Consider the following 18992-nt stretch of genomic DNA (forward strand, 5'->3'; position numbering starts at 1 on the left):
TTATAAAATGGACAGGGTTCCAAACAAAATGCTCCAACTTGAAGCACATTTTCCTATTAACTTGCTTTATTAAATTGGCAGTTCAAGCGGAGAGGGTTGGGATTTTGGCCCCCAAACTGGATCAAACAAATCTTAGTATGGAGGAAATATTTTTTTTCAGTCACAGACTGAAATTATTAATTACCACAATATTAATCAAAAGAAGTCACTGTCCTGGTATTGAGAAAATCCTTAGCAGACCCTTCTTTTCTCAAACCTAGGCCCTTTAAAAATGGTAAATAAACACATATCCCTTAAATACAGTCTGTGGGTCTGCTTCTTCCAGATCTTGCATTTCAAGGGTCACAGAATCATAGAGTGTGAACTGGGAAGACCACAGATTTCAAGCTGGAAGAGACCCTAGAGGGCATCTAGTCTAATCTCATTTAATACATGATGAAATTGAGGCACAAAGAGGCTAAACAGTTTGCCTAAGGTTCCATAGGCATTCTATAGTTAGAATTGGAACTCAGGTCTTCTGAATTCCAACTCAGCACCCTTTCACACAACTCACCAAGATCTCAGTTTTATGAATTAAAACTGCTAGATTCCCCTTAGCCCAGGAGTCTGAGGGGGTTTGTCTTGTTTTCTTTGATGTCTTTCACATAAGGGTTTATTTTTATCCAGGTAAGGTCAATCTGTTTATTTGGTATCCCTCCTAAATTACTGATGCTAGGGAAGGCATCATATCTCTTCTCTATGAGGTTACAGCTATAGTTAAAACCAAATCTCTGGCTTCAATGAATAGAGATTTTCTCTAAATGGAGTACACCTGCATTTTCTACACTGATAACCTAGGTACCTCTCAGTTATCTGCATGAGGAATTACTAACCATAAATGATTAATCCCAGGCTGCCTGGGTTGTTTCCCCGTGGTCAGCCTCTAGAACTGAGCTGAAGTTAAATTTACAGATCAAGGAACATGCAAATACTGTGGATTAGCTACTGGTATGGATTATCTGTGTTGCCTCCCTCCCACCTACAAATACACCTGTCCTTGACCTACACCCTTTCACCATCCATGGGACTCTTCTAGGCCCTACAGGACAGAGCCTCCACTCCCAAACAGGCCAGCCTCAGCCCTGACTACATTTTCTGGACCCTTGGATCAGGCACATATGGAGATCCACCTGTAGTTATACTTCTGGGCGTAAAAACCCAGACAAATAAGTCACACAGGCACATACAAGAAAAGACAGGCATATACACAGATGTACACAAAGCCACAGGCATGTGCCGGCATACGGCAATACAACACACGGCTAGCCACACATCGTCCCTGTCTGCCCGAACTTAGGCTCACAGACAGAGCACAGAGAAAGAGAGAGGGTCATGGCCCCTTCACTCCTCTCCCGGGTTGGGATCCGGGAGGCCAGGAGGGGGCTCGGGGATAATTGGTGTTGGCGTTTCCTGCCTCCGCTACCCACGAAGCTCCCTCCGTTTCATCTTCAGGCGGATCAATCCCGAGTCATGTGGCTTTCCACATGGGTGCCCCGGCCCCTCTTTCCCCTCTCCCCCGTCTCCCATGCTCAGGGAAACTTCGTTAAGGCCATTAATCTGCTGACCAGGGCAAATCATCAAGTTATCCTGAAGCCTCCGCCCCCTGTTTCTGTCTCCTAAACTCCCCCCATTTCTCCCTGGCCCCTATAACTCTCTGGCACCCAAATTCTTCTCTGTCCTCCCTCTAGGGATCTCTCCTACCTGCCCTTCTATGTTCGATTCCCGGAGACTCCTGCACCTACCCTCGGGGAACATTAAATATTACAACCCTTCTCAGATCCTTTCTCCTGGGATTTCCATTGCCCCTAACCACACCCCCCTCCCCCCCTCCCAAGGACTCCAACTTCTCTGTCTGGGATCTCTGGACAGTCCAACTCTTGACCATTTGTACCGCCCGCCCCCATCCCCAGACTCCTATAGACCTCTGCCCTTGTTACCAGGGAGCTCCAATACTATAACCGACCTCAGTTCTGCTTCCTAAGACTTCCCCTACTCCTGGGGACCTTAGCACCAACGATCTTCCTTCTCTACAGTATGTCCACTCCCAGGGATCCTTTACGCCATTCTCCTGAAATCCATCCCACCTTTCCTTCCCTCATTTTCAAGGTGCTCTTCAAGAGATCCCTCCTCAAGAATCTGCACAACCCAAGTCTTTTTAGCCTTTGTCTTTTGAATTCCCTCTCTAACCAGAGGGATCTTTGCTTCTGCCCCCACCTTCTGCTCCTACCTTCAGAGATTCCAGCTTCCTTTCCTTACTTCCAGGGGATCTTGGTGATTTCACTGACCACAGACAATCTCTTACCTCTAGACTCCAGACAGCCCCACCTTTCTCACCTTTTGTCTCAGGGAACTAGCCCATTATCTTCTCCCCCACCTCCATCCCTACCCCAGCTCTTCTGTCTTTTCGTGCCGCTCTGTGAGGGTCCTCTTGCCTTCCCATCAACTCTCACCTCACATTCATCCTTCCTCTCTGCCTTGAGTGGTCTCATTCTTCATTTTCCCAATTTTCCCTTCATTCTGTAATGAATCCCCTTCCCTCTCCACAACCTCACCCACCAGCCTTGTCTGCTTCTTAATGTGGAGAGAGCCCTACAAGCTGCGTGTGTGATAACTACACCCAAACTTTCCCCAAGCACACTCCCAGGTAGGAAGTGGGATGGTGGCTCTCTGGCTATTATCCCATTTCACAGCCGAGCATATCAAGAGATAGAGGAGGAAGTTTGAGAGCAGGGAAAACTAGGGAGTTCTAACTCCCATACGCCTTATCTCTAACTTATTCACACAATAGCTGGACTTGCCAATGGTCTGCACCCAAATCCCTCAAATCTGAGGAGGCAGGGAGAAGGCCACCTAATAGGTCCATCCCTCCAGGTTATGCTAGGTCTGAGGACTGAGTGTCTCAGGGCTCATATCATTTCCTCTAGGAAAGAACCCAGAGAATGGGGATCCCTGGCACAGCCCCTTTCTGTATCTCCATCGTCAAGCTGTGATCCCCCTCCCCCACTCTGCCTCATGGCTGCCGGAAGGAGGTGGCTCCAGTCTCAGGGTGGGGGCGCCCACAGCCTTTTGAGCCTCCATGGGGGTGGGGGAAGAATCCTTATTCTGCCAGCTCTTGGCCCATTGTCCAGTCCAGAACAAAGACTGGGGATTTAAGCCGAATGACCAGTCGCATGGGCCTCCCCATCGAAGCGAGCCTGGCCAGGGGGCGGGGGCGGGGAAGGGGGGTCAAGAGAGAAAGGGGACAGGAACCTTTGAAAATAACTAATTAAAGTGCCTTCAGCTCCCCCCTCCCTGGGCGCCTAATCTCTCCAGGGCAGCAGCCCAGACAATGTGCCCACTCCCCCCTCCCGGCCCCTTGCCCGAGTTTTAAAACAAGAGGCAACTGGAAGTTAATGAGCCCCAGCTGATGGGGCCTCCCTAATGAGGGGGGGCACCCCCAACAGCTCCCACATTCTCTAGTGGCTTGAATAGATCCCATACCCCAGTGGGGGTTCATTCATCAAGTTCCAGGGGTGAGGGCCGAGAAGGAGCAGAGAGCTCTCAGCAGTCCAGTTTATGCCCCTAGCCAGTTGAACTGGAACATGTGTCTATGGGGAAAATATCCAAAGTGGGAGCCCCAAATCTGCGCACTTCCCTCTTCCCCTAATAATGCTAGGCTGCAATGGCCAGATTCCCGCCTTGAGGCTAGTCTGGGCTAGGCTGAGTTGTCAAGTGGTCGGACACTAGAATGTCTCTGGTCCAGACTCTTCTCAACATGGCATGCCGATTTGGGAGGGACAGTTTAGGGGAAGGGGAATCTGGGCCTGTGGGGTCATTGGCACATGGATGAAAGCCCTCAGTTTAAGGGAATATGCCCTCTTTTTGGAGGAATAGAGACAATGACCATGACATCCATCTCTGATCATGACACCCTAATCTTTGTCCCTCATCTCTCACCCTCTCATCTCAGACTCCTATCCTTGGTGCCCCTATCTCCGAACCCCCTCTCTCTCATCTCTAATCCCCCATTTCTGACTCCTGGCACTAGATTCTTCACTTTCATTTTGAACTGGAAGAAGAGGAACCATTTCTGACCATTTTAGGGGTATGTCTGTTGTAAGGAAGGATCTTGGTGGGGAAGGAGGGGCTAGAGGTTATGATTTCCCTTGCCTTCTGTCCTGGTCCTCTCCCCCAAAACCTCTAGGCCCTCATCCTGCCCCCATTCTCTGAAATTAATTAATTACCAGGGGACAATGGTCAGCACAGGAGCCAGCAGCTCCTCAGCCTTAATTGGGGTCCAAATTGGAATGGAAGAGACAACCAATCTCCTCCCCCACTCCCATCCCTATCCCCTCCCCCCATACTCCCTTCTATACTGTGCTTGCCTTGAGTTGGGAGACAGGAGATTGAAGATGGAGGGGGATGGGGGGGCATTGTTGCTGGGCTCAGGGTTAGGGGAAGGTCAGCATAGGCATATTTGAGGGACCTCTCCCCCCTCAACTAGGATCAGGTGTTGGGGTAGAGGTGGAATCATTCTCCAGGCTTGGTTTTGCTTGTTCAAAGGTCTAGGATCAGGACTGACTTCAGGTAGAGGTAGTATAGACTCTTGGGGTTAGTGTCTTGGGGTCCAAGGTCTAAAGTCCAAAATGACTCTGGACAGAGGTAACAATTCCAGGACAGAGACTGATGGCTGGAGGCCCAGGGTTTAGAGGATCTTTGATCTGAAATGGAAAATAATGGTCCCAGAGTTTTAGAATCCATGGTCTGGAAGGTCTGGGGTTCAGAATTTGGGGTCTCTTGGGTTTAAGGTGGGGATCTGACACCTGGGGTTCTAAGGACTGGGATGTGGAAGCTGACTCTGGACAGAGGCGACTGATTCCCAGGGTCACTCATGGTGAAAATATCACATTTCATGGTTTGTTGCCGATTCATGGAAAAATCCTATTAAACCAGAGATTATTTACACAATTTAAACGAGCGGTGAGGGGGATTATATAAAAGCGATCAGAGCTAAAGCTAGAAAGCCGAACAGTCTGGCCCCCCCGCCTTGGCCAGCAGGGGGCGACCTCCCCCCAGTATTAACCCCTCCTTTTCCCCATCCCAGATCCTCAGGTATTACAAGGGGGTGGTTGGGGCTTGTGTTAAGTCTGTCTTGGTCAGACAGTCCATCTGTTCATAGGCTCCTCACAACTCTAGGGGTGCGTGCGTGAGTGTGTGTGTGTGTGTGTGTGTGTGTGTGTGTGTGTGTGTGTGTGTGAGACTAACTGGAGTGTTGTTTGTTTTGCTGTGAATTTCCATTACTTTCCCCCTGCTTGATCTAAATAAAACCCGATTTTTCCCTGGCGGGGTATATCACAAAGCAGCATCAAGAAGCACAACAACCAAGTGAACGCACCTGTATGTGCATGTCCCCATATACCAGCCTGAAGTAAACACATCCAGAAATGGAGTTTATTGCAAATAAAATGGAGTGAGGAGGCACTGAATTTGGAGTCAGGGGCCCTGGATTCAGATCCTACCTCTTCTACTTAACTATCTATGTGATTTTATTCTGGTTACTTTAATTCTTCTGGGCCTCAGTTTCCTCATTTGTAAAATGAAAAATGGAAAACTGGATGAACTCCAATGTTTCTTTCAGTTCTAAATTCAATGATCTCTTATTCATTCCTTTAGGTTGAAAATTGGAAGGGAAAGGACAGCTCCCTTACTGTCCTTGTTGGGGTGGGTGGTGGATGGGAGGGAAGGATTGTGTGTGTTGGGGTGGGGAATGTGTGTGTGTGCTAGAAAGAGGTCAAAGCCCCCTCACCTGATAGACTCTCCTAAATGACTAGATCTCTTCTTGAGTTCAGGTCCCCAAACCCCCAATGTCCACTCTTAGGCCTGAGAAGGGACATCAGACTGGGCACCCTCCCCCCATACCCCTCCAGGATGCCTCTTCTGGAGTTCCCAGCTTCCCTTTGGCCCAAGGGACACTTCTCTTCTTATGGTACTTGCACCTCAAAAAAGACAGAGGAATTGCTACAGTCAAAGGTCAGAAAGTGAGCATTAGTGGATGAGATGGGTCAGGACTCTGGAGCTGCTGGGTGCCGGGGGTTTGGACGTGGAGGGTAGGAAAGGTGTCCAGCTGAGGCAGGAACAGAACAGTCCCTGCATCTTGTCCTGTCCCTGGCCAGGGGCCTGCCCTGCCTCATCGGTTTTATGGCCCAGTATGGATGAAGATAACACCGTGGGGGGGGGGTGGCAGGCTGTTCTGGAGGGGAATGTACTTTATCTTGCCCCCAAGGCAGAGCAGGCCAGGACTACGTTCCCTTTTTCAGCACTCAGGGTCAGAGAGGAACATTCAGGATTAGGGGTCAGTGGATCTTTAGGAGAGGTCACCTGGGGTCATGAGCCATGATGGGGGTGTCATAGAGTCATCATAGAAGACAAGTGGGAAGATGGGCTTGGGGAAGGGTCAGTCTAGACATACTGGTACAGGCACTTCACTAAAAATGACCACACTGCAGCAAAGAGAGGACTCATCTGGAGCCAGAAGACCTTGGTTTTAGTCCCAGCTTGACCACTTATTTTCTGTGTCACTTTGGACAAATTACTTTGCCCATTTTGAGTCTCAGTTTTCCTCATGACTCTATGATCCTAAGACAGTCTGAAGGAAGGACTTCCCAACATGAGCAGGTGGGAGCTTCTGAGAAATGTGGGGAGGGCATCTGGCCAGGATAGCCTCTGGAAAACGGGGCTTTCTTCCAGTTTTGATCACCACCAGGGCATCACATTACAAAGGTTCAGGGCTTCGTGTCCAGGGCCAGTGACCAGGTTGTGAGGTCTGGGGATTGGGGTTCAGCCACCCAGGATTTTCCTGGATTCACTTCTTTTTACTGAAGCTGGTTCTCACAGTCACTGTGGAGTTTTAGCCCTGAGATATTTAATCAGCTCGTTACAGACCCTCCCTACCCCCCACTTCTAGCCTGTTTGTTTTTCTCCATCTCTGTCCTTTAAAAAAAAATGAGAGAAGGGGAGAAAAGAGGAGGAAAAAGAGATGAGATGAGAGCAGAGAGGCCTGTCTTTAGAACAATCAGTTCTGATTCAGGCATTCATCATGGTCCCAGGTTCCTGAAGGGGGCCCAGGAGGAGCAGCCGCCAACAAGAACACTTTATTAGAATTTATATGTCGCTGGCATCGAGGGGGGAAATAATTAACACCCCTACAAATATATCGTAAACAAAATATTTATTAGAAATAAATAACTCATTTATTTTACATATTTCATTTCGACAATAACGTTACCCAATTTATCATTTAACATTTTTGCAAGACAACTTAACGACTCCTTATTAGCGTTTCCATTTTTCACCCGCGCACCATAAACCACGAGGCTCTCCCCAAATGCCCCAAGATACCACGGGTGCCAGGCGCTCACTGAGACCCAGGTGAAGGATCAGACTACCTTTATCATTAGCACATTTAGACATATATATACAAATATGGCCCTCCCCAATCACAGACTCTCTTCCCCCCTCCCACCAGATCCATATAACCATGCACACACAAGCCCATTCCCACGCTCCCTCAGAAGCCCCAATCACGTATGAACACACATATACACTCCCTACCACATAGACAGTTCACTAAGCCTAGACACATTATGATCACATAAACACATGTACATTTACTCGTACATATATGGGAGGTGGGGAGACAGGGGTGCTTCCAGGTGTTGTTACTGTGTGTGTATACTGGGGTTGGGGAACATTGATGGAAAGCCAGGTTCAGGTCTTTGGGAGGGGTGTCTCTCTGTCCCTGTTAGTGTCTCTGGTTATCCTCCCAATGCATCCCCCCAAGGACTAGGTTCTGATTGGAAGGAGAGGACCCGAGTTTCTTTTGTCACTCTTCCTAGCCTATGGCTTAATTTCTTTCTGAGCAGCGGGGTTTGCTTCCTGCCCCTGACACAGTCCCCCAGGTAAGCATACCCTGTTTCCCTACTGTTTGCTAAACCTGAAAGCAGGATATGGTGCGATGGACCAAAGGTTTAGGTCTGAATGTTTTAGGCTGGGGTTCTGAGATGGAGGTTGTGGACTGAGGGTTCTGGACTGGGGACTGCAGACTGAAGATTCTGGGCTATAGGTTCAGGCTAAGACTTTTCTTGAAGGTTGAAGCAAGATTTTCAGCCATGATCCCCAGATGTTCAGGAGAGCCCCTGGCCCACCCCCACTTCCCTGTAGGGAGTATTGGTAATTTTTAAAAGATAAATTATCCATCCCTTATTGCCATCCCAAACTTTAAACTTCATTTGTTTCTTGTTGGAGTTTGGGAGGAGGGACAGGGGGAGTGTAGGCACTGAGCAGGAGAGTGAATGAATGTGTGTGTGTGCGAGTAGATGACTGTATCCTCAAGTGTGACAGGGGGTGTGTGTGTCTTTCTCCAAAACTGCTTCATCAGTTTCCCTCGTGCCCTTAAGCTCCAGGCCTAGTTATCTGAGAGATTAAGTAAGGCCTGGGGTATGCTGGCTAGAGAGAGTAGGGAGGGAGCAGACTGAGGTGGGGGCATTGGGGAGGAGAGAAGGTCAGTATAGATATCACCCCTGAGTTCACAGCTGCTAATATTAACTCAGGGATCATTTCATCTCCTGGGAGAGCCAGCCTGAAGGGTGGGAGACCAGAGGACTTAAGGAAGGAAGACACACTCTGGTTGGGGGCCTGAGGCCTGGGGGCAGGGGTGGGGCCCAGGGGTGGGGAAGAGTACACAATGACTGGGGGGTTGGAGGGTCTGAAACCAGAGACTTTAATAAGAGTCACTGACAGCAAATACGACTGACATGGGAGTCCCATTACTCACAACAAGGGCCCTTTTGTACCCACAGGGCCTGGGCTGGGGAGGCAAGGCCAGGAGGGGAGGGGCTGGCCCACTAGGTAAAGCAGAGCTTAGCAAATGTCCTAACTTCTCCACCCACCCAAGTCCAGAACCACCTCTATATGTCCCTAAGACCTATTCCCCTGCTGGGGGCTACCCCGGTACCCAGGTTAGAGGACTGGTTGATTCCTTTGGACTGATCGTATCTCCTTGTCTGAAAAGCTCTAGGATCCTTGGAGCTGGAATAGAACTTACAGATCTAGTCCAGGGGTTCTTAAATTAGGCTCCATAGTTTCTTCAGGAGCCCATGGACAGATTACAGGGGGTCTCAACTTGGATAGGAAAAATACTAAATTTTTATTTCAATATCATTGGTTTCCTTCGTAATCCTGTGTGTGTGTGTGGGGGGGTGGTTTGGTTTATGCATTTAAAAACATTATCCTGGGAAGGGGTCCAATGGCTTCACTAGACTGCTCAAGGAAGGGGTCCATTCCACAGACAAGGTTGAGAACCCCTGTTTTCTGGTCTAATCCTCTCATTTGCTAGAGGTTACATAGTGTTTTGTAGCTGAGCTGAATTCCAGCCTTCTTTCCACTATACCATAGGCTCAGAACTCTAGAGAGTTATGAGAGATCTCTGAGGCCATCTTATCCATTCCCCTTGTTTTATGGATGAGTGACTTGTTCAAGGTCATCCAGGTAGTAAAATATCAAAATTAGCATTTGAACTCAGGTCCCTTGACTGAGGAGCCAATGGCACACTCCACGGGGCCGTGTTGCCTCAACACTCCCTCAACGTGCCCCCTTCATCCTCCAGTTCTCCCTGTTGCTGGTGCTGCTTACTTCTCTCAGTTGGCCCTCACTGGGCAGAATTCACAGTGTGTTATGCATTCTGCAGTGCACAGGTTAGGAAATTTAGGTATGAGGAAGGATGGGTCTGATTATGGCAGTTCATTGACGAGAGTGGGAACAGAGTTCTATCATATTGCAGAATCTGAGACCCATAGATTTGATAATAATAATAAAACAGCCACCCTATCTGTGCCAGGCACTCTGCTATGTACTTTATAAATATTATATCATTTAATCTTCACAACAACCCTAGGAGATAGGCTCTATTATTAATCCCATTGAGGAAACAGAGACAGCTAGAGGTTAAGTAATTTGCCCAGAGTCACAAGCTAGTATCTGGGCTTGGATTTAAATTCAAGTCTTTCTGACCCCAGGCCCAGTACTCTATCTACTGGGTCGCCTAGCTGCCTCTACCATACTACAATGCTGAACTTAATCTACTCTAATATGGGACTCTCATGCTGATTCAGATGCCATTACTTAGATGCACATAGTAGGATCAATAAAAATGTTAGAGAACTGAATTAATGAACATATAGGTAATATTTAAAAAAAATGTTAGCATGAATGAACGAGTAAATAATAATAGGTCACAAAGTCTTTGGCACCAACAAATACTTCAACATCAGAAAGGGATATGGTTTTATCAAGGGAAATGCCCTTCTAGAAGAATCTGCCTTAGAAAACAGGAGTTCATCTGCCTTGCTGCTGCCCCCTAAAGACCTCTGGGTCTTTCCATCTGCCTTACAGATGAACCCTTGAGAGCTCCCTGGCAAAAGACTGTGTCATTTTTCTATCTGAATCTCTCAGAGCTTAGTGTAGTGCTCTGTATGTATGAAACACGTGATACTTTTTTCATTCATTCAAAATAGCTCATACTACTCTACGTTGCCTTCATCAACATTCATCATTGAATGATTAATAAATGAAATGGTGAATACTCAATCTGACAATTTTATTTTTATTTTTTGGAGGGGGGAAGGCTGGGCAATTGGGGTTAAGTGACTTGCCCAAGGTCACACAGCTAGCACGTGTGTCAAGTGTCTGAGGTCGGATTTGAACTCAGGTCCTCCTGACTCCAGGGCCGGTGCTCTACTCACTGCACCACCTAGCTACCCTAGATCTGACAATTTGACCCCATTTTTAACAACTCTCTTGGGTTCCATGCAGGAGAAATGGAATAGTTTGGGGACAACTAGAGGACCTTGGAGAATGAGAGACTCTTCACTCAACAAAAATATATTAAGTACCTACTATGTGCAAAGTCCCCTGTTTAGTTGGAGGATTATATGTGGTGAGGACTGGGGTTTTGTTTAGGTAGAAAGAGGAATAGGGCCATCCAAATGTTACCATTCTTAGAATCAATCAGTCGACTGGCATTTATTAAGCACTTACTATAGGCCAGGCATTTCACTGTGCACTAGTCTACACTTTCCTGGCTTGCTTCAGGTCCCAGTTAAAACCCTAACTTCTTCAAGAAGCCTTTCCCAATCCCTCAATGCTAGTGCCTTTCCTCTGTTAAGTATTTTCTATCTATACCGTATATAGCTTGTTCGTACACATTTGTTTGGTTGCTGTCCTCCTCAGTGGGGAGTGAGCTCTTCAAGGAAGGGCAGGAACCATCTTTTACTTCTTTTTGTATCAGGGTTTGGCTCATGGTAGGCACTTAATAAATGCTCATTGATTGACTGACTAGCCAAGACAAAAATGAAATTGTCCTGTCCTCAAGGAGCTTATATCCTTCGGGGGAAATACCATGTACACATATAAGTGTGGAGCACACACCTTGGGCTCCTTCTCCTAACTCACAGTGAGCTGCCAGGTAGTATCTGCAGAGGATGGCTATTACTTCTTCCCTTGGAGTTCTAGTAGTCAGCATCAGGGGTAGTGGTTTCTAAGACTATTTCTCCAGAGCCCCCACTGGTGTGCTCCCCCACATCACTTAACAAGCTAACATCTCCCTAATATCAATGAACTAATTAACATTAATTAGGTTTATAAAGGAATATTTACTGAGAAGTTATAGCAAGGATGGAAATGCAAAAATACCTCTCCCCCCAACCCAGAACCTCACACCACCCACATCAGGGAACAATACTCTCTCTTCTACACTCCCACTCAATCCCTGAACTCAAATTTAAAGTGATTGTTATTACAAAATATCCCCTACCCCTCACCTGGAGAAGATAGGTACTTCCTGACCCTGGGAGTCCCTCCCAAGATCATTTCTGGATGTAGTGTACAAAGAGACAAGTCATTCTCTTGTTCAGCTTGCCTGGCTCCTTGCTGGGGGGTGAGTCAAGGAGATCACTCAGCTACTTCTTGACCTCACCAGTTCTTGGCTTCTGGGGTTCCTGGCAGACACTGTGCCAATTCTAGTTGCTGAATCTCTCAAGGCTCTTCTGACATTTCAAAGGTTATAAGGTCATAATCTGGTCCACTACATCTCTGACACTATTCACCTAAGAGCAGGAAAGAATAATCATAAGAGACAAAAGAAACAGAAGCAACATGAGTCCATGGGAAGGGCTGCTCCTGCTGATGCCACATCCCCTCCCTTTACAACAGGGGCCCACAGAAGTTCTTCCTCCTCACTCAAAAGCTGACAGGGAAGAGGTCACTAGATTTTACTCACCACTTTTTGTATGAATACTCAGTTCTGGCTTAGCAGCCAATTAATTAAAAAGGTTTTTTAGTACCATATAATGGGCTGATGGTAAGCAGCTGGAGGATACCGGAGTATGACCTGAAATGGGGAGAGGAAGGAAGAGCCCCTCCATGGTGCATTCCCAGAAATAGGTTCGATAAGCCTCTACATGGGTTGGTATGAGACAGAGCATATTGTGCATGCTTTAAGGATTGGAACCTTATTGGCCAGTCTTACCATTATCTAAGTATGTATAGGGATTAGGACTTTGAGGCTGGTTTTGGAATGAGATTTGGAGGGTTGTCACTACCTTAATAGATTCCAAGGCAAGATCTGATCACAGCTTTATGTGCTTGCCTCCTCCTTGGAAGACAAGTTAATCTGCCATGCAAATTAAACCTGTTTCAATGCCAGATCTGCTTTCTGGGACTCTTTGCCTAATATCAGAATCATCCCTTTTCAGAAAAACCTGGGAAGATCTACGTGAACTGATGCAAAATGAAATAAGCAGAACCAGAAGAACAATTTCCACAGTAACAGCAATATTATAAAGATAATCAACTGTGAAAGACATAGTAACACTAATCAACATAATAATCCACTAAAATTCCAAAATTTGATGAAAAATATAATCTACCTCCAGATAGAGAATTGATGGAATCAAAGTGAAGATGGAAGAATGTTTTTTTTCTTTCTTTTTCTTCTCCCCACCATGTTTTACATGACTTCATATGAATGATGGGCACTGTATTTATTGCCCTCTCAATGGGCAAGGGAGGGTTGAAGGGAGAGAGAGACTTTGGAACTAAAAATAAAATTGAATTTTAAAAAGAACCATTCCCTGGGGCGGGTGAGAATGGAAGCAGGGGAAGAAATGCCCTACAAAATGAGCTTCACACATTTTCATTTCACAGTTCTCTTCTGTCTCACCTCCCTCACTTCCTGTCTCTCTGTTTTTGCATCTTGTTTCTTGCTTTTCTCTCTTTTTGTTTCTCGGTGTCTCTTTCACATGGAGAAGCACAAATAAGTTCATATTAGTCCACATACTCCCACAGGGAATCTGTGTAGAGTTTGGGAGTCAGGTGAGCTAGTACTCAATGTGCCACAGACCATGATGAAGTGCTCCCCTCTGCCCCCACTGGCCCAGGGCATCTGTGTGATATATGAATCTGAGGATTGTGTGTAAATGAATCTCTCGAAGTGGTTGTGGTTTAGTGGAAAAACACTAGATTAGCAGGGAGGAGTTGTTCATTTGTTTCGGTCATGTCTGACTCTTCATGACTCCATTTGGAGTTTTCTTCCAGAGATACTGGCGTGCTTTGCCATTTTCTTCTCCAGCTCCTTTTACAGATGAGGAAATTGAGGCAAAAAGGGTTAAGTGACTTACCTAGGGTCACACAGCTAGTAAATGTCTGAGGCCAGATTTGAACTCAGAAAGATGAGTCTTCCTGACTCCAGGCTTGGTAGTCTATCTACTGTGCCCATGACAGCTGAGTCTTGATACCAACCCTGACTAATTTAACTGCATAACCTTTGATAAATCCCTTCACCTCTCTTGGTCTCGATTTCTAAATGTATAAAATAGGGATGAGATAAATAATGCTTGCTCTGTTTCCCTTGCAGGGGAATGGGGAGGATCAAATGACATAACAGAAGCAAAACTCCCAGTGACCTGTAAAGTATAATATGAATGTCAGCTATGTGTGTCTATGGGTAACAGGAGTCTGGTGCATGCACAGACCCTATCAGCTTGCTTGGCTGATGCAGCCTCTTCGCATGGAGGACACTAGGGAGCTTGCTTTTGGGGAAATCATGATGATATAGAAGGCAGATGCCTTGGTGTGACCACAGTCATGGGTGGACATTCTGTAACTGGTCCTGGATGGCTAACAACATGCTTGGGAGGAGCTTTTTCCAGTTGGCTACATGGCCGGAACCGTTGGCATCTTCAAAATGGTGTGAGTCAGCCTCGGCTGCCTCTTTGCTTCATTCACTCCTTGGCTTCATGCAATGACTCTCACTCGTGGCATTGGGGGAGAGACCATGTGGTAAGGGGGAGACCTTAAGTCTTTCTCTCCTCTGAGGCCATATGGCCCAAGAAATAGGACTTGGTCCTTGGTCGTTTTGTTTGTTCTTTTCTATTCTAGGTGAAGGGGTGGAATTTCCAGCCTTGGCAATTTCAAAGGTTCGGAGAACAAGCCACAGAAATCTGGGTGTTGGAATCCAGGCAGCGTTTTATAGCCAGTGCAGGGTTGATGCCTTGAGGAGTAAAGAGTGATCTTTGGGAAGGAGAGACTTCTGGGACTCAGCCCATTCGAAAGACTCACTCAGGAGTCCTGCTGCATCTGGACATGACCTGGGTGGTTCTGAGCCTGTTTCCCTCCCCACCCACCCATCTCAAATGAAGTAGTATAGGAGAAATTATGTCCCTGAGGCGTTGGGGAGAATGCTTTTATATTTTTTCTGCTATATCTTCAAAGTCAATATCCCTTTGTAAAAACTTTCCAATGTTAAGTGGTTAAATGGAACTGGGTCCTAGCTACTGAACCCCTAAGGATGGGGGGAACATAGCTGGTGGGGGCTTGAGTCAGTGGGAGTAGAGAAGAGTAACATCCCAACCTTTTATGTTTATCCCTTGAAACCTTGAGGAGATGTAGCAGACTGGCTCTGGGAGAGAGGACTAGAATACATGTTATAAATGTCTTCTAGTATGTTCCTATTGTTTGGGGTGGGGTGTAAGGGGATGACCCTCCCTAGCCTGAGGGTTTAGTATTTATAGGACATATAGAAGCTGTCTGAGGAGAGGACAATCCTACAGCTTCCTCAACTTCCTATGCCCTCTTTTAGGGTAACCTCAGGTAGTACTTCCCCTTCCCCAGGCTCCTAGTCATCCCAAAATGGCCTACCTGAGAACCTTGGTGCCTTGGTCTATAGCTACTTTCATACTCTAACCTCTAAACTTTGTCCTCAGCCCTGTACAGTCTCTTGGCTGTACATAGCTGTACATACATAGACTCCATGAACACATCCTGAGACATCCTAGGACTTATCCTAGAAACTTTTTCTCTGGAGTTCGTGGACCAAATTTCAAATTCTGCCTCTGACAATACCCATTCGACCATGAATAACTCATTAATCTCTGTGCATCTTAGTTTCTTCATCTTTAAAATGTGGAGGTTGGATTAAATGGCCTCTGAGTTTCCTTCCAGCTCTAGAGTCATGATCCTGGGAACCTGGATAGAAGGCTGAGTAAGGCCTCTGGTCATTCACATATCATTGTCCCTTAAAGACAGAGACAGAGAATGCTCAAAAATAGAGATGTATAAGATTGCCCCTGCAGACTCTCACACCCAACTGCCGAAACCGGCAGGGTCCATGACTCCCTAAGAGTCTGGGCCCTCCAAGCAGCCTGGGCCCCTGTCTTCCTGTCTACAAGTTTTACTCACCCGAGCCCCAGCTCATCTGCCCTCTCAGCGCTAGGGATGACCCTTTACATATAGATGCCATATAATTTGTTTACCAAACACTTAAGTATCAATCAAAAAACATTTATTAAACACCTACTATATGCCAGATCTTGTTCCAGGGACTGTGGGCACAAAGACAGTAAAATATTTGCTGCCCTCGAGGAGATCACGTTCTATCAAGGGAGGCATATGTGTGCATCTCTCTTCTCCCTCCTTCCCAACCTCTCTCATTACATAAAAATATGCATCTTTATAAATATATAAAAACATATATTTCTATATAATTCTCTAGATACAAATATATATATCTTTATAGAAATATATCTCTGTAGCTATAAATATATAAATATCTTTATATGAATATAGACACACAAATATATGATATACATATATCACACATTATCTATAAATATAAATATATACATACACATGCACATGCATGAGCAACTGGGAGACCAGGAATGGATTCATGTAGAAGATGGTGCTTGAGCTGAATATTAAAGGAAATCAATGATTCTAAGAGATGGAGGTAAGGAGGAAATGCATCCCAAGCATGGGAGATAGCCAGTGCAAAGGCATAGTGATGGGAAATGTTATGTCAAGTTTGAGGAAAAGTAATAAGACCAGTTTGATTGGACCATAGAGGAGGTAAAAGGGAGTAATGTATAATAAGCCTGGGAAAGTAGGTTGGTTGCAGGTTGCAAAGGGCTTTGGCTAATTTGATCTTCAGAATAATGCTGTGCAGGAGACAGGGCAAGGATTTTTATTCCCATTTTTCAGACAAATATATTGAGGCTCAGAGAGACAAGGTGACTCACTTAAAGTCACAGAATTAGTTAATATCATAAGGAAGTTAGAATTTGAACCCAGCTCATTTGACTCCAAGTCTAAGACTCTTTCTGCTACATGATGCTGTCTTTCAAGGTCATACATCTAGGAAATGGTGTAATAAGGCACATATTAGCTAGGGTGGCAGAGTGGAGAGAGCCCTGGACCTGGAGTCTGGAAGATTTGAATTCAAATACAGCCTCAGACACATATTATTAACTGTGTGACCCTGGGCAAGTCATTTAACAACTCTCTGCCTCAGTTTCCTTGTCCTGTAAAACGGGGACAATAATAGTGCTGACCACCCAAGATTGGGTGAGTTTGAAATGAGATACTGTTTGTAGAGGGCTTTGCAAACCTTTAAGAGTCATAGAATGCCAGCTGTTACTAGTATGAAATCAGAAGGAGCTAAGTCTCAGGTCTCTGGACCCCTTGTCTGCTTGTTGTTCCATATTCTTGGGGAGGCAGCTCAGTGTCCCACAACCCTGCAGACCCCAGTACTAGTCCCTGGTCAATATCTTGGCCCCCAGCTCCTCAATACCTAGCCCCCTGCCCCTAGCTTTTATCTTTAGCTCCTCGTCCCCAGTCTCCTCATCCCACAACCCTTTCCCCTTAGCCCCCAAACCCTTGCTCCCCAGTCCCCTGCTCTATAACCTTTCAGACCCTAGCCCCTAGCTTGCATCCCACACCCCAGGGTCCCTGCATCTACATTTAGCTCCAATTCCTGACCAAGTTGGGAATGGGGAGGGGATGCCCCTGACCCTGGGGGAAGGCTGAGGGTGGGGGGGAAGGTGTGAGCCTGTGAGTCTGTGTGGAACGGGGGCTGTTTAGATAAACAGATGGCAACAAATGGCATAAAATTATATACCCATAATGTCAGTTCATAACATTTTGTTCGACATACTTGATTTAATCGCTTAGCTGACGATTGGCTTTTGAGCCCATATGGTGGGGAATGAAGCCTCGGCACCGGCTCCAATCTGGCTTTTATCGCCATGGCTGGGGGGTGGGTGGGTGGGGGGAGATGCAGATGGGAAGAGAATGAGCAGTGAGAGGGGGCTGGGGAGGGAGGAGGGGGGTTAGCCGAGAAAGGAAAGGGCTGGACTCTGGCAGGGATGGGGTCTTGGCCAGAGTGGGACCTAGGCAGCCCTCAGACTGCAGGCTGGTTTGGCTCCTGCTGACCACAGAGGCAACCCCATCCCTCCTCATCAGGGCTGCCCCAACTGACCACTGACTGATAAACTACACTAAGCACAAATCCTGCTCTGGTTCTGCACTGGGCCTCGGCCACTCTTCCTCCACGTCCCCATCAAGGTGTCTGCTTATCTCTGATTCTCCCCACTGGGTGCGTGTCTGTCACTTGTGCTAAATAGAATTATTTCTCTGTGTGTACATGTGTTAGAGATGATGTGGAGAGAGTTCAAGAGTGTGTTTGAGTGGCGGTAGTTGGGGAGGGAGAGTGAGAATGTGTGTGTGTGTGTGTGTGTGTGTGTGTGTGTGTGTGTGTGTGTGTGTGTTTAGGCAGAGTGACCAGGTGATCTCTGAGGTCCTTTCCAGCTTTAACAATCTGTATCTGACTGTGTGTAGGAGAGAGTGGGTGTGACCGGTGACGGTATATGTGAGAGTATGTGTATATATGAGGGGGATGAGAAAGAGAGAGAGAGGGAGGGAAGGAGAGAGGAAGGGGTAGAGAGAGAATGAGAGAGAGAGAGAGAGAGAGAGAGAGAGAGAGAGAGAGCACTCAGTGTAGTCTCACATGCATATGTGATAGAATAGCATTATAGGATTTTAATAGCTCGACAAGACCTTGGAGGTCCTATGTGTTGGACCAGTAGAGAAGGGGAGGAACTAAGTCATTCCAAGATTTACTCTTCCAGCAGTTTGGTCTGTGGTTTTTCCTGGCTTCTCTGGTCTAGGGTAACCGGTTGGCCTGTTCAGTCCACATACGTTCTGTCCTGTCCAATATGTGGGCTTTCTTGGCCTGTCAAACTTAGTGTCTTTCCAGCAAGGATATCTGAGCTTAACCAACTCAGGTATTATATATATGACCAGGTCACCTGAAATGTCTTCCTCCAAATTGCAAATAATGTAAATCAATAACTCGACCCAGATATCCCAGGGCCTTCATTGGAGGCACAGAGTATATGGGAGGGAGGATTGAACTCTGCAGGCTTTAGGGCCCTCCCTCTTTTTTCTTCCTTCAATTCCCTCCTTCCTCTTCCCTCCTCCCTCCTTCCCCACCCCCAGGAGTTCCAAGCTCCAGCTCCTGTGTCCGGCCCTCCCTCCTACTCCCATGCTGGGAGAGTCTGGGCCCCAAATGGTGCCAATAACTC

Source organism: Trichosurus vulpecula, chromosome 8 (genome assembly GCF_011100635.1).
Source record: "Trichosurus vulpecula isolate mTriVul1 chromosome 8, mTriVul1.pri, whole genome shotgun sequence".
In the NCBI taxonomy this organism is placed as follows: domain Eukaryota; kingdom Metazoa; phylum Chordata; class Mammalia; order Diprotodontia; family Phalangeridae; genus Trichosurus; species Trichosurus vulpecula.